General features: G+C 44.2%; 1 protein-coding gene across 3 annotated transcripts in view; it reads right to left on the bottom strand.

Moving 5' to 3' along the window:
* SGCG (sarcoglycan gamma) overlaps positions 1-13,227 on the bottom strand; it is a 49,518-nt gene extending 36,291 nt beyond the window's left edge. Inside the window, exon 1 of one of the 3 annotated variants that reach the window (XM_007664096.4) lies at positions 13,005-13,227. The gene's annotated coding sequence lies outside the window, so the exon portion shown is untranslated. Of the gene's footprint in view, positions 1-2,092; positions 2,168-13,004 lie in introns of those variants that run through there. The other 2 variants (XM_001519169.5, XM_016226769.2) reach the window with 2 other exon arrangements.
* Positions 13,228-14,655: the final 1,428 nt, after the last annotated feature.

Here is a 14,655-nt window from a genome sequence, read left to right as displayed (position 1 = left end):
AGGAAAATGATTGAAACAGGTGAACAATTATTGGGCTCACCAAATCCAAGAAAAATAGAGGTGAATCTCTTTCATGGTGTCCTAAGTAGCACAAGACACATTTCTGCCTTGGACAGCATTCTTCTTTCAGGACTGGAATCTGATGCCTGAATGCTTTTCGCAACACAGGAGGCATTACAAGTTAGGAGGACATGTGGACCGCTCAGTTCTTCGTTTGAGCGAGACTGACCTTTTCGGACTCCTTTCAAACTGTTCTTTTCACCAGAGTCTCACGTGTCGAGTGCTTACCAAACAATGTAGAGCAAGTGCAGGGTGTCAGGTGGCAGCTGGATTCCCCTTTCAGCACCCTCCACCCATTAAGAACCTGGGGACCAACGTGGCCCATCCCTGACCCTGCCCTCGCGGGGCACCAGACTGGTCACGGCCCAGTTTCCAGGGCATGGAGGATCCAGAAGCAAGTTACGCTGGACCGGTCATTGCCCACATCTCTCTTCCAGGGATGCAGGGCAGACCATGTCCTCCAGAATTGGGTTCTGGGTCACTTCCAGGTCAGCACGTTCCAAATGTGGGCAGGGGGGCAGGCGGGAAAAAGGGGAGGAGGGAGGGAAAGCGAGAGACCAGGTGGGACCAAGCACATTCACCCGTCAGGGTCTGGGAATGTGTCTGTTTATTGTTGCATTGTACTCTCCCAAGCGCTCAGTACAGTGCTCTGCAAACAGTAAGCACTCAATAAATTCTACTGAGTGAATATTTCCTACCTGAATCAACACTTTCATTTTACTACTTAAAAATACGTGTGAACAAAGGACACTAGAGATTCATAGGGCAAGAGAGAGAGGATGTTTATGAAGTTGCTTGTCTGCATGACACTTCACTGCTGACTTCATGATTTAAAAACGAGGCTGACCCAAGACCTTCCAGGAAGGTGGGTTCATGAAAATCACGGAATCTAACCATTAAACCCACATCCTCTTTATATGCACTTTCAACTTGTCTTTAAAAACAACAACACACTAACCTTTATATAAAATGTCCACAAAACTAACCTTTCAACCCCTCGCCAAACATTTATTTCAAACTACCATTGAGCGAAACCTTTTTGCTCATTTATTTAAGAAAACAGTTCCCGATAGACTTAGGAAAACATCTTTAACTGGGTTGGAATAAACTCGCTTTTCCAATAGCTTGGTCTTCCAGCTGCTATCTCTGGCGAACATCAGCCATCCAGCTTAGCTAAATGTTGCCTTCTATAACCTCCCTTGAAATCTTGCGTCCCACCTGGAAGGGGCCGGCAGGCGTGTGGGGCCAACTTCTGCAGCTTTAAGAGGGGCTGGTCCATCCTGGCGTCGGCCAGGGTTTACCGGGTGCTCCCGGAGAGAAACGGCAGGTTGCCGTCTGATTCGGGGCTGGCAGCTGAGGCGGGTCATCCTCTGCCTTCATGCCTGGGTCTGGGACAGGCAGCTTCCCACCCCACCCCACTCCCCAAGCTGATCTCTCCTCAATCGGGGGCTCTCCGGCCAGCTAACCCAGAAAATGGCACTGACAAGTTCACTCTGGCTTCACCCTCCCCGAGACATAGGGCACGCAGCCCATCGGCAGGCTGAGGGAAGAGGAAGAAGCTCAAGGGGAAAACCAATGATTCTCTTTTACGGATCATGCCTTTTTGATAGGCCAGTTACAAAAATAAAAATCCCACATAAGAGAGACGTTCGCCGTTAAACTGACATAGAATCATACTTAAAAATCTCGGTCACAGTCATCTAAATAACATCAGAAGCAACTACTTGGAAAAAAATCATGAATACGCTGCTAAATGATCATTTTTTTCTTTACATCTGGATGAATTTGTTAGAAAGTTCTTTGTTAAGGGACTCCGCAAAGAAATCCTATTATAAAGGCTTCACATTAACAAATTACACCAAGCCTCTTTTAATCTTGGTACTTCAGAACACACATTTCCTTACACTTCAAAAGCTGGGAGAAATTCACTAAAGAGATTTGAAAATTTTACTCTTGGTACTTCATATAACTCATTTCCATACATTTCAAAAAGTTATGAGAAATTATTAACTAAAGCAACTGGAAAACTTACCTCGGATGTGTTTTTCAAAAAGGGCACTGCCGAACTAACTACAAGCTGCTTGGTCTCCTCCAGAGAGACTGTGTGTAACTTTTCCACCACTTTCAAAACTGGAGTGGAGGATATTTTGGGCCAAGCCAACTATCATTGGAAGAAAATGTATTCACATGTTTGGCCACGTCTTACATTTCATCCCCTTCCACTGGCAACAGACACATCTAATTTTACTTGTGACATAAACAGCTCCCACCACACTTGAAATTGCTTAGGCATTTGTTCCAGCGCACCGCTTAGCTTTGCCAAAAAAAGCAAGAGAGCATTCCTTTGAATTCAACTTTTAATCCCTGGATTATAATGAGAAGAGAATATTTTTCCAAGATTCTAAACCATTCTCCACCTCTGGTTACACGGGGCAAACGCTTTCCCCCCAACTTTTGACTGCAGATGTAGTTTCCAGGGGCATGAGGCAAGTCCCACCACTTAAAAGGAGCCCTCAAAGGTTAGAGCTTGCCGAGGAGCAAATTATATTCATTCATTGACAAGTCCATTAATCCCCCTCACTATATGAAAACCAATTTTTGCAATAAATCAAAATGACACCTTTGACATCATCGATATAATACACATGCAACTAGGTAGAATAAGTATTAATTTACAAGTCGATAAAAAAATGAGGGGATTCTTGTTTAATATGAGCCCACAACTTCTAATCAAATTTACCCACTTACCGATGTCTTAGTTTTAAGATGACTAAACAAATCTATTACTTGATATTGCACAAACATGTGCGTAAATATAGGTAACTGATAAGTTTCAGATTCTTCGGCTCCTATTATCCTATGTTGAATAAAATATATGCTAAATACATTAAAATGTTTAAATTATGCATTTGAAAGACTGATAAGATATTACCATCTAAAGCACTGGTTTGAGCAGTGGGACCACAGTCCTTAGCACCTTTTCTGGATGTTCCTTCTCAGAGTTTTTTCTAGTTCCATAACCACCCACTCCACTCGGTGCAGGCTGAAACTTACATGGAGCAACTAACAGCTGCAGACCATAAATATAGGACTGACAGACACAACTAATCACAGGCCTGGGAGGCACTCCATTCCTTTTATGAATTATTTCCCTAGAAATCCTTTATCAAGTTCAGTTCCAGAAGCATAAAGCGAGTCTTCATTTTCAGGCAGAAAATTACGCACCGATATGTGACGGTCCTCGACCTACACAAATCAAATCCATAGGCAGCTATATGCCTGACCAGGCGCTAAAATAGTATTTTCATATTTGCACATCCTTAAAATAAGTATGACATGATGTCCATTCATTGAAAGGAATTCAATTCCCCTCCCGCCCTGTCTGTTTCAGAACACCAACTGGAGGCCGGCTTCCCCGCTCTATCCGAAAGCAGCGGCGAATGGCGACAGGGTAGAAAAAGCAGTCTAAATCTCTGTTCCTCTCCCTCCCTCGGCTCTCATGCTGCTTGAGAATGAAAGGGAGAAACCTCTGCTCCCGGGAGGCGGAGGTGGAAGAAGTTGTTATGACTGACTGCCACTATGACTAGAATCGGAGCGCCATCTACCAGCTGAAACTTTGGGATAAAATATTCTTGCATTAGCTGTCCAGAAAGCAGATGAACTTTTCAAAAATGACTGTGGGAGAAAGGAGTATAAAGGGGTAGAGGAATGTTCAGAGGGACTTCACCTACTCCAAGCCGCTTTATGAAGTGGAATAAGTTGTTATGGCGGCCACTGGGACTAGAATCAGAGCGTCATCTACCAGCTAAGATTTTAGGATAAAGTATTCTTGCATTAGTCTTCAAGAAAGCAGGTGAACTTTTTAAAAATGATTGTGGGAGAAAGGAAAAAAGGAAGCTACGGTTGCACCTTAATCGGACTAATTTTTCCCTCTATCTCACTACCACAGGCAACGGAGCAATCTTCTACTGCCGCAGGCTCCTGTAAAGACTGCTAATCATCACACTGTGATATGGTATTTTGTCTACTGTGATATAGAACATATAATAGTTTAGTGAGGTTCAATTTTACAGAACACACATGTAAAGGCTCCAGAATCTCAGGAAGTGAATTCCAATTTTCAACAGGTACTTCTATGGGAAAATAAACCTCAGGATACAGCCATTTATGATATGGAGAAGAAACAAAACACACACCTAATTCAAAGTAGTACAATTAATCAGTGGTATTTATTGAGCGCTTACTGTATGCAGAACATTGTACTAAGCATGTGGAAGAATATAACAGTTGATAGATATGTCCTGTGCCCACAACGAGCTTGCAGTCTAGAGGGAGAGTCACACTTTAATATACATAATGAACAATATAGAATTTGTGCACATACACACTGTGTTCTCTAGTGTTGTGTATTTAATCTATTTAAGGACTAACGAACGGCTAAGGATCTTTATTTTTTTTCCACTTCAGATACATTTGGTTTCCTTTTGTTATTTAGTGAAAACATAAACCCCATCACAAGGTGGGGCTAGGGCTAGTCAGACAGCAGAGGGGCTAATAATGATGCCACCGCTAAACTCGTCTATTTAGCAAACAACTCTTGAGCTGCACACATCTGAATGTCTTCTGCCAAAAGCAGTGTGTCCAAGGGTCTGAGACAAGTGACTAAATAAGAGTGGTGCTTAAGGGGCACATCCTTTTTTTCTTCTAAATATACACTGCTGAATAGTTCATTGTGTTCAGACTATTGGGGTGTTCGCTACCAGACCAGTAGTCACTCCAAATAACACGGATACCCATTTAGTGCACCTACCTTAAAAAAAAAAATCAACCCATGCTAATGCAGAAAAAAATGAAGAAATTCCATCTTGGGGCAGGAAATATACCTCAGGATCAGCAGTATAAGCAGAGATCATGGGTAGAGATTGTGCTTCTTTTGCATTCAAACCTCATCCCAGCACCACGGCACTTATGTAAATATTCTTATACTCTACTATTTCCCTACCTGTAATTTATTTGAATGTCTGTTCCCCCGAAGGCTATGAACTCCTTGTGGGAAGGCACTGCAGCTACCTGTACTTTTGTAAGTGCCTAGTACAGTGTTCTGCACACAGTAAGCGATCAATAAATACTGCTGATCGATTGGTTCTTGAGCTGTTGGTACAGGGTTCAGTAGGTGTTCGGTAAATACCATTGTTACTACTAAGACTATTCTGACAACAGCAACATTATATTTGAAGGAACATTTCGATGCTGCCTGTGTCTCTGGCCCTCATGATTATTAATATTCTAATTCCTAAGGTTGCCTCTAATCACTCATTGAAGGCCTCTCATTTACAAACTCATCCAAACCCTTTGAAGCTACTGTGATCGATGCCATGTGCTTGCCATCCGTGATAAGAAGGGTTTGGGTTTTTTTTTTTCCATTTTATCACTTTGGAGATGCCTTGGCTACTCTCAGAACTCCAAACGGTAACTGGAGCCTCCCAAGGAAAGACAAAACCACTTTTCCCGACATTGGGTGGGAAGGATGTCTTCTAAGAAGGATGGTGGCTTAAGTGAAAAGCTTACAGTGTGCCAAGCATTGTAATAAGCAACAGGGTAAATATAAGATAACCAGGTCAGACACAGTCTCTGGGGTTCACAATTTAAGTAGGAGGGAGGAGGATTTAATCCCTATTATACCAATGAAGAAACGGAGGCACAAGGTGTAAAGTCACTTGCCCAAAGTCATAGCAGGCAAGTGGCCAAGTCAGGATTAGAACCCAGGTCCTCTGACTCCCAGGTCTGTGCTCTTTCCACTAGGCCATCCTGCTTCTCTGCCTGTTGGCACTTGTTTCAGGTTTCCCGAAGTGGAAGAAAGCAACCTATTTAATACATGTCTCGGGCTTGTTAAACTGTTGTCCCTAGCAAGGTAAGCCGTGACCTGCAAATCAGTCCTGCCTGACTGGCCACTGGAAAGATCTTGCTCCTTTAATTGTGATATTTATTAAGCGTTTATTATGTACCAGGCACTATATTAAGTGCTGGAGTGGATACAAGTAAATCGAGTGGGACACAGTCCCTGTTTCAGTGGGGCTCACAGTCTCAATCCCCATTTTACAGATGAGGGAACCGAGGCAGAGAGAAGTAAAGTGACTTACTTGCCCAATGCCACACAGCAGAAAAATGGTGGAGCTGGGATTAGAAGTCATGACCTTCTGACTCCCAGGCTCTATTCATTACACCATCTGATTTCTTTAATGCTGCTTATGGTGAGTGCCCGCTAAGGATGCACGGGATAACACTGGCCATTTACTACAGGGGAAGGAAGATGCACTGCCCTTGCCAGAGAGGGAGTTTTGACAATCTACTTCTTTCTTTCGTGTGTACCTTGAGCACAAACAGCAACCCCCACTGAAAATACAGCCTGTTTGTATGTGTGTGCTGTTACTTCCTCCCCTGGAAATAGAATCATCTAGGTGAAAATGAAGTCTTCTGCATTCTGGAATGACCCAAGCAAACCAGTTTTTCAGGGTAAGGACAGTGCTCAGAGAAAAGATGTGTAGAAATAGAACTGCTTCAGAAACCAGGACGGTGCGCTTAACGGCAACCTGTCCTGGGGAAGAACGCTTCGTTGTCTGATCTAACGGAATGCATCTCGCTGCATCAGGCAACCTCGATGCTTCAAACAGTTGCAAGGATACTTTCTAGTCACATTATATTTAATATCCTACTGAACGGAACGAATAACATCAAAAAACTAATTACATATCTGCACGTAAGCTGTCTGCATAGCCCAAGTGAAGTGAGGAATTATCTGACTGATTTACCTAGACAGCTTAATAACTAGGGATAACACAGAGTCTGAAAATCTTCTTAGTGCCTCCAAATATCTGGCCTATCTTTATAGAGCATATCAATTTAGATGTTCAATCCTATGCTTCCCTTGGGCTGGGCAGTCCCAGCCTGCAGAGTAGAGGGAGAGGAAATGAAACCCAAAGGTAATCTGCTTTCACTGTGGCAAAATGGATCCCAAACAAATGCCCATATTGAAAGGTGGGTTTTTTTGTCTTGAGGAAATATTTATTTTTGACTGGAACCTGCAAGGGACAAAATGGACAAACTTTTAACATTCTAAATCTCTGGGGGCATTGCAGGTGCAGAACAGAGTCAATGTTTCTGGAGTCACTGCCAACAATCCCCCTCAGTGAACCCCTGCTCCCCGCTAAAGCAAAGCTGCCCACCTGACTCACTGCACTGACCGCTGGCTGGTTTCTTTCCCGCTTCCTGGTTCGCTGAGGGATGGCTTTTTTCTTGGATCTCCCTCTCTCCTTCCCCTACCCATCTCTCACTCCCCTAGGCACCGTAAACGCAGCTGGGCACAGTGGCGGAAGGCCCGGAGATGGACAAGAATGAGTGAGTGCATGGGGAGATAAGGATGGAGATGAACCCAGAAGGTGAGGAGTCGGGCTCAGGGAGAGAGACGTCCTAAAAATACTGGACGTGGGCTACATGGAGATCTGTCCCTGGGTTTCCTCACTCTGTTCCTCCGACTCCTCTGAAGCAGGGAGTCGGGGGCTATCAGCGGAGTTCCTTCCCACCCTTCCTGGTCTGGCAGCTGGGGAAGAGACACTTCAGAGTTGGAGTCCTAGGTGATGGTGAGTTTTCTCTCTGGAGCAGCCTGAGCAACAAGTGGACGAGAGATCTGTCCAGCACTCTGGCTCTCCAGCCTCCGACTCTGACTCATGCGAAGTGTGGCAATACGGACAATGGAACTGTAGGAATTTTCTCATAAATTGCCAAATTGACTGTGAATGTGTTTGGTAGACAGCCCAACCAAAATGGAAAAAAAACCAAACCTCTCATGGTAGAGGAATTTGGTTATTCAACTTCTAAAGATGCCAAACTAGGGCATGTACTGTAATTATAGTCAATTTTAATCACAAACATTTATCACTATCCTGACAAGTGTTCTCTAAAAAAAAACCCCAATGTCTGTTTTAGACAACAAATGTCATTAGCCAAGATATATTTTTCCAACAAAAATAAATGTTTCCATTAAGCTCTCTAAGGTAAAAATTCTTATACTGGGATAGTCCAGGTGGTGAAACCTTTTTTTAAGTCTAAATGTTTTCTCTGCTTGCTTTAACTGAGAGAAAAAATTTGCCTAAAACATTTTTCCAGTGAGTATGTTGCAACTTTTTGAAAGCATTTCCTTAGCACTTCTCAAAACCGACTCAAAACGTCTGGTCCCTTGCTTTCTTCCGGGTGGTGAAAACATTTGCATGAAACATTTTGGCTGTTCATGCACTGGGAGACATTTCCTTTTCACAAGATAAATATAAGAAACAAAACTTAACTTTCACCTCTCCTCCCAAAAGAACAACTATTGAGGGATCTAGGATTCGATGAGTCTTGGAATGTTCTTTGTTAGAGTTTAACGCGGATCAATTAATCAATAGTATTTATTGAGTGCCTGTATGCAGATCATTGTAGAAAAATGTTTGGGAGAGTACAATGAAATTGGAATTTACAATATGGTGTGGTAGACAATGAAATTCCTTACAGCAAATAGAAGGGAGCAATAGAGAATAACGATATATACATAAGCATCATGGTAGTGTGTGTTGGGGCCTGGGGGGAGAGAAGAGTACCTAAATCCTTAGGAGACACGGATGTGCTGAAGTGGAAGTAAGTGAGGATAGATGATGGAGAGATGAGAGATTCATCAAAGAAGGCCTCCAGGAGGAGATGTGATTCAGAAGGGCTGTGAAAGGAAGGGAGTTCCAGGCAGTAGAGAAGGGGTGAGCAAGAGGTGGGCAGTGGGAGAGGCAAGAACCAGGTCCCAGGAGTAAGCTGATATGTGAGGGATAAAGATTACGTTCTGTGGTGTAGTGGGAGAGGGCGACAGACTAGGTAGGAGGGATCAAGTGGGTGAGAAACCAAGATTTTTAGCTGGCACTGTGTTTTCTTAGAAGTCAGAGGACCTGAGTTCTAATCCCAGCTCTGCCACGTTTTTTTATGGTATGTGTTAAGCGTTTGTTATGTGCCAAGTACTTTACTAAGAGCTAAGGTAGATAAAAGCTAATCAGGTTGGACACAGTCCATGTCCCACATGGGACTCACAGTCTTAATCCCCATTGTACAATGAGGGAACTAAGGCTCAGAGAAATTAAGTGATTTGCCCAAAGTCACACCGCAGACAAGTGGTGGAACGGGATTAAAATCTAGGTTCAACCTGATTACCTTATATCTACTCCAGTGATTAGCAGATTGCCTCACACATAGCAAGCATTTAACAAATACCATTTTTTAAAAAGTCAGGAACCTCATGAGATGCCCACGACATCATCACATCTCTGATGTGCTGAGCATCTGTATCTATGAGTACCCGCCCCCCTCGGCTTCCCAGCTCCTTCATTCCACCCTCTATTTGCTCTCCTGATTCAGAAGTCACAGATGTCATGGAGTGGAAGAAGGTGGCCGTCCACATCTGTGTAGTATATAAAGACCTCATATAACCATTCCAGTGAGCACTCTTTCCCAGGAAATAGCCCATGCAGGTCATTACTGTAACATTGCCCTTCCCACCTAAACATTTTATTCAGTCAATATCCCTGAGAAAAGAGTGCATCATTATCAGGACGGAGGAGCTCAAGAATGCCTCCTGAGGGCTGCTGGGGCGGCTCAAAATATCTCTGGAGAACCAGAAGGTTTTTTCAAACATTAGCTCCCAATCCCTGGCATATCCTTAAATGCATTTAAGCGGAGGCTGAATCAACCTGGATTTATGATCTCCTAAATGATAATGGCACTTGTTAGGTGCTTACTATGTGCCAAACACTGTTCTAAGTGCTGGGGTGGATGCAAGCCAATCAGGTTGAACCCAGTCCCTGTCCCAAATGGGGCTCCCAGTCTAAGGAGGAACTAAAATTTAATCTTCATTTTACAGATGAGGAAACTGAGGCCCAAAGAAGGAGACCACCAGCGGAGCTGGGATTAGAACCCAGGTCTTCTGATTCCCAGGCCTGTGCTCCTTGCACTAGACCTCATTTTACTTTTTTCCTATGGTGGCAGAATGGTTCCAATCTGACTCAGCCAGCCACATCACTAGGGCGTACCTTTGAGATTACCTCAAATTTCTCCTCAAATTTCTCTACTCTGACTCGGGAATGGTCAGAATCAAGAAGCCTGGTCTGCACTGACTGTCCTGGTCCCGGTACTCCAACAGACCAATAGGAGATGCTTTCATGGAAGATTAATAAAACTAGCATAAAGAGATATATAAACAAAACACGGCCAATCAATTTATGGCTGATATTTGAAAATTCGGAGTCCTGAGAAAAGACCAACACCATTCTCTTTCCAGAAAAATTGAGGATTGATGTAAGAAAAAGGTTGAATAAGGCAAACAATGGGTTCCTTTAAAAAATGAGACATGCCAACATCTCCAAATCCCCAGATACAACCCGAAAAGCAGCGTGGCTCAGTGAGAAGCAGCGTGGCTCAGTGGAAAGAGCATGGGCTTTGGAGTCAGAGGCCATGAGTTCGAATCCCAGCTCTGCCACTTGTCAGCTGTGTGACTGTGGGCAAGTCACTTGACTTCTCTGTGCCTCAGTTACCTCATCTGTAAAATGGGGATTAAGACTGTGAGCCCCACGTGGGACATCCTGATTCCCCTGTGTCTACCCCAGTGCTTAGAACAGTGCTTGGCACATAGTAAGCGCTTAACAAATACCAACATTATTATTATTATTAATAATCACTTCACTTAATAGAGTCACCTCTACAGTCACCACATTGCTCAAACAAAAGTCCCTTGCCAAATATATGAACTAACAAACTCCCCAAACCAGAAAGGCTTCAATAATTGCACCCTTTTTGGACTAAGGGCAGTAAGTTCATCTTCAAAGACCAGATTCAACCAGTTCCCTGTCAATACGGGCATCTTCCTCCATCACAGTTTTACTTTATGTAGACATCTTCAGGAATTTCATGTTTACCACTTCTTAATTTAAGGCCCGCTTCCTCACTTTCTCACAGGCTAAGACCACAGCTTGAGCCTTCCGGCACCGTCCCAATCCTCCCACAAACTTGCTCCTCCCGCTCTGAATATTTGTCTAATTATGAAGCACTCGAACTTTGCGGTAAGTGGAACATATGGCTTTTACCAACTAAATATGCTCACAACTAGAAATATTTTATGAGGCAGTTTCATACTGACATGTATTTTACTAGAGTGGACAAGTGACGCTATGGGATTTTTGAATCCGAATACACTGAAAAAATAGGCTGTAAAACTTAAAATTATTTAATACTTTCATGACTCTTCCTGTTTATAGTAAAGAGTTACATCTGGTCAATCAATTTTATTTACTGAGAGCTTACTGGGTGCAGAACACTGTTCTAAGCACTTAGGAGAGTGCAACACAGCTGATAGACCCCCACCCAGTTAGAGGATCTTCAGTGAAGACAGACATTAAAATAAATTACAGATGGGTACATAAGTGCTCCAAATGAACACAGTAGTGTTTCTGATGTACCTGTCTGGGAGACTGCAAACACACTGTTAATATTTATTTGGTCCAGCCACAGCAGAAGGGGAGGACTCTCAGAATGCAGCAATTCAGATACCAACAACCGGTCTAAAAAGGAATATCAGTTTCATAGGAAGGACGAAACATATCTCCAAACTGTAGTAAAAGGGAAACTGACGCAAAAATACTTTGTGTATTTTATGTAACAATGTTAGTATTCAACAAAACACTAAAAGCACATAAAACAAAACCAAAGTAGTCATCACTGTTTAAGTCCCTTCGGACTATAAGCTCCTTGCGGGCTGGGAACACATATACCAATACTGTTCTATTGTACTCCCCCAAGAGCTTAGTACAGTGCTCTGCATATAGTCAGAGCTCAATAAATATGGTTGATTGATTATAATTTCAGGAAAATGGGAATGCTGAAGAACTGCTCTGTTCTGGTGATCTCAGGAGAGGCCATCCACTGGTGAACAGGTTTTGTACGCTGACGGAATCAACCGATCGATCAATTGCATTTATAGAGCGCTCACTGTGTGCAAAGCTCTGTACCAGTGGAAGACCAAGACTCTACCTTTTCCCAAGTAAGTCAGATTTTCTCCTAGGTCATTAGAGTGTGGAGCACACATTCCACCCCTAAAATTTAGAACACAGGTTTAAAATGACGAGAAACGTATAAATTACAAAGCGAATGCACGGAACAACATATTTGACTATGAAACATTCTGATTTTGGATGGAGTAAATGGCACATATGCTGAATTACCATTATAAAATATTTTGGATGCAATATGGGAGAGGGGGCGGAGGGGGAGAGAGAATAACGGGTGTTTAAAATGTTTTAATTTCAGGCTAACAGTACAATTTTAGCTAGCCAGAAGAAATACATTGTCTTGATACTAAATGATCTTACTTGGCAAAGCTGTTACATTTTCCCTGGTATCTAAAAGTATCTAAAAGAGGCAGCCTTAACATAGCACTTCGTCAGTGGTACCAAATAATGAGATCGGGCTTCCCCTGCCGGGGAAATACATCCCCCTCCCACCCCACCCCCATTACAAGGGTCTCCATCCTCCCCAGACTAAAAATCTAAAGAAGGCAGAAAACCTCCGATGCAAAATGCCGTCTGTCCTTTTTAGAAAATCGTATTATTTTTGTTTCTCTCTTCACCCGTCAACTACCTGCTTTCAAAAAGGCAAACTATCCCGTATCTGCACTGTACACTATTTACTCTTTGCTATATATTTGAGGGTCGGGGATTTGCACGGTTCCTTCCCATTTTTGGCTTAAAGGTCTGTTATGGAATGTGTACACTGAAAACATATCTATTCGCGATGAAAACGACCCGTGTCCGATTTGATATTTCCCTCTTTACAAACGGGCAAAAGACCAAACGTAAACACGGGCACGTCAAAAGCAAACTCACCTGGCAGGACGACTCGGCCACTCGGGGAACCAGGGGCGAGTGGGGGACTCCCGGCACGGACGACGACTAAAAGTACATTTTTTCCCCCTCCCTTTCTTCTCGAAAATGATCAATCAGTCCTGCAGGTCCGGGGGAAAACTTGCCCTGCGGATTTTCACCTCTGCGGGCTTGGTGGAGGGAGCCTCGGCCTCGGGCCCGGGTGAAGGTCCCCGACCTTCGTCCAAGCGCTGGGCCGAGGCTGCGGGGGAGACGCCCCGCCCACCCGCGGGTTTTTGAGCCCCCCGAGGGGGCACAGAGGCGGCTGGGGGGGGACGGGACGTCGGTGGCCCTGGAGAGGGAGGGGACGCATCACCTTGGGAGCCCCAAGAACGTGGGTTCTAATCCCGCCTCCCCCACTTGTAATAATAATAACGTTGGTATTTGTTAAGCGCTTCCTATGTGCCGAGCACCGTTCTAAGCGCCGGGGGAGATGCAGGGTCATCAGGTTGTCCCACTTGAGGCTCACAGTCCTAATCCCCATTTTACAGATGAGGTGACTGAGGAGGCACCGAGAAGTCAAGTGACTTGCCCAAAGTCCCACAGCTGATAGGTGGCGGAGCCGGGATTGGTCTGGGTCCCCCATCTGTAAAATGGGGATGAAGACGGTGAGCCCCTCGTGGGACAACCTGATCACCCTGTATCTCCCCCAGCGCTTAGAACAGTGCCTGGCACCTAGTAAGCGCTTAAGAAATACCATTATCATTATTATTATTCTCCGTGCCTCAGGTCTCTCATCTGTAAAATGGGGATGAAGACCTGCGCCCCACGTGGGACAACCGGATGACCTTGTATCTCCCCCAGCGCTTAGAACAGTGCCTGGCACCTAGTAAGTGCTTAAGAAATACCATCATTATTATTAGTCTCCGTGCCTCGGGTCCCTCATCTGTAAAATGGGGATGAAGACAGTGAGCCCCATGTGAGACAGCCTGATGACCTTGTAACTCCCCCAGCGCTTAGAATAGTGCTTGGCACAGAGTAAGGGCTTAAGAAATACCATCATTAGTATTATTCTCCGTGCCTCAGTTGCCTCACCTGTAAAATGGGGAATAAGACTGTGAGCCCCACGTGGGACAACCTGATGAGCTTGTATCTCCCCCAGCGCTTAGAACAGTGCCTGGCACCTAGTAAGCGCTTAAGAAATACCATCATTATTATTATTGTATCTCCCCCAGCGCTTAGAACAGTGCCTGGCACATAGTAAGCGCTTAAGAAATACCATCATTATTATTATTGTATCTCCCCCAGCGCTTAGAACAGTGCTTGGCACATAGTAAGCGCTTAACAAATACCATCATTATTACTTGGACTACTATTATTCTCCGTGCCTCAGGTCCCTCATCTGTCAAATGGGGATGAAGACTGTGAGCCCCACGTGGGACCACCCGGTGACTCTGTATCTCCCCCAGGGCCTAGAGCAGCGCTTGCCACAGAGTAAGCGCTTAAGACATCCCATGATTATTGTTACCTGTACCTCGAGTCTCTCATCTGTGAAATGGGGATGAAGACTGTGAGCCCCACCTAGGGCCATCCGATGACTCTGAATCTCCCCCAGCGCCTAGAGCAGCGCTTGGCACAGATAAAGAAATTAAGAAATACCATCGTTATGATTTTC

Source organism: Ornithorhynchus anatinus, chromosome 20 (genome assembly GCF_004115215.2).
Source record: "Ornithorhynchus anatinus isolate Pmale09 chromosome 20, mOrnAna1.pri.v4, whole genome shotgun sequence".
Lineage (NCBI taxonomy): Eukaryota > Metazoa > Chordata > Mammalia > Monotremata > Ornithorhynchidae > Ornithorhynchus > Ornithorhynchus anatinus.
This window is presented reverse-complemented; position numbering and strand designations above follow the sequence as displayed.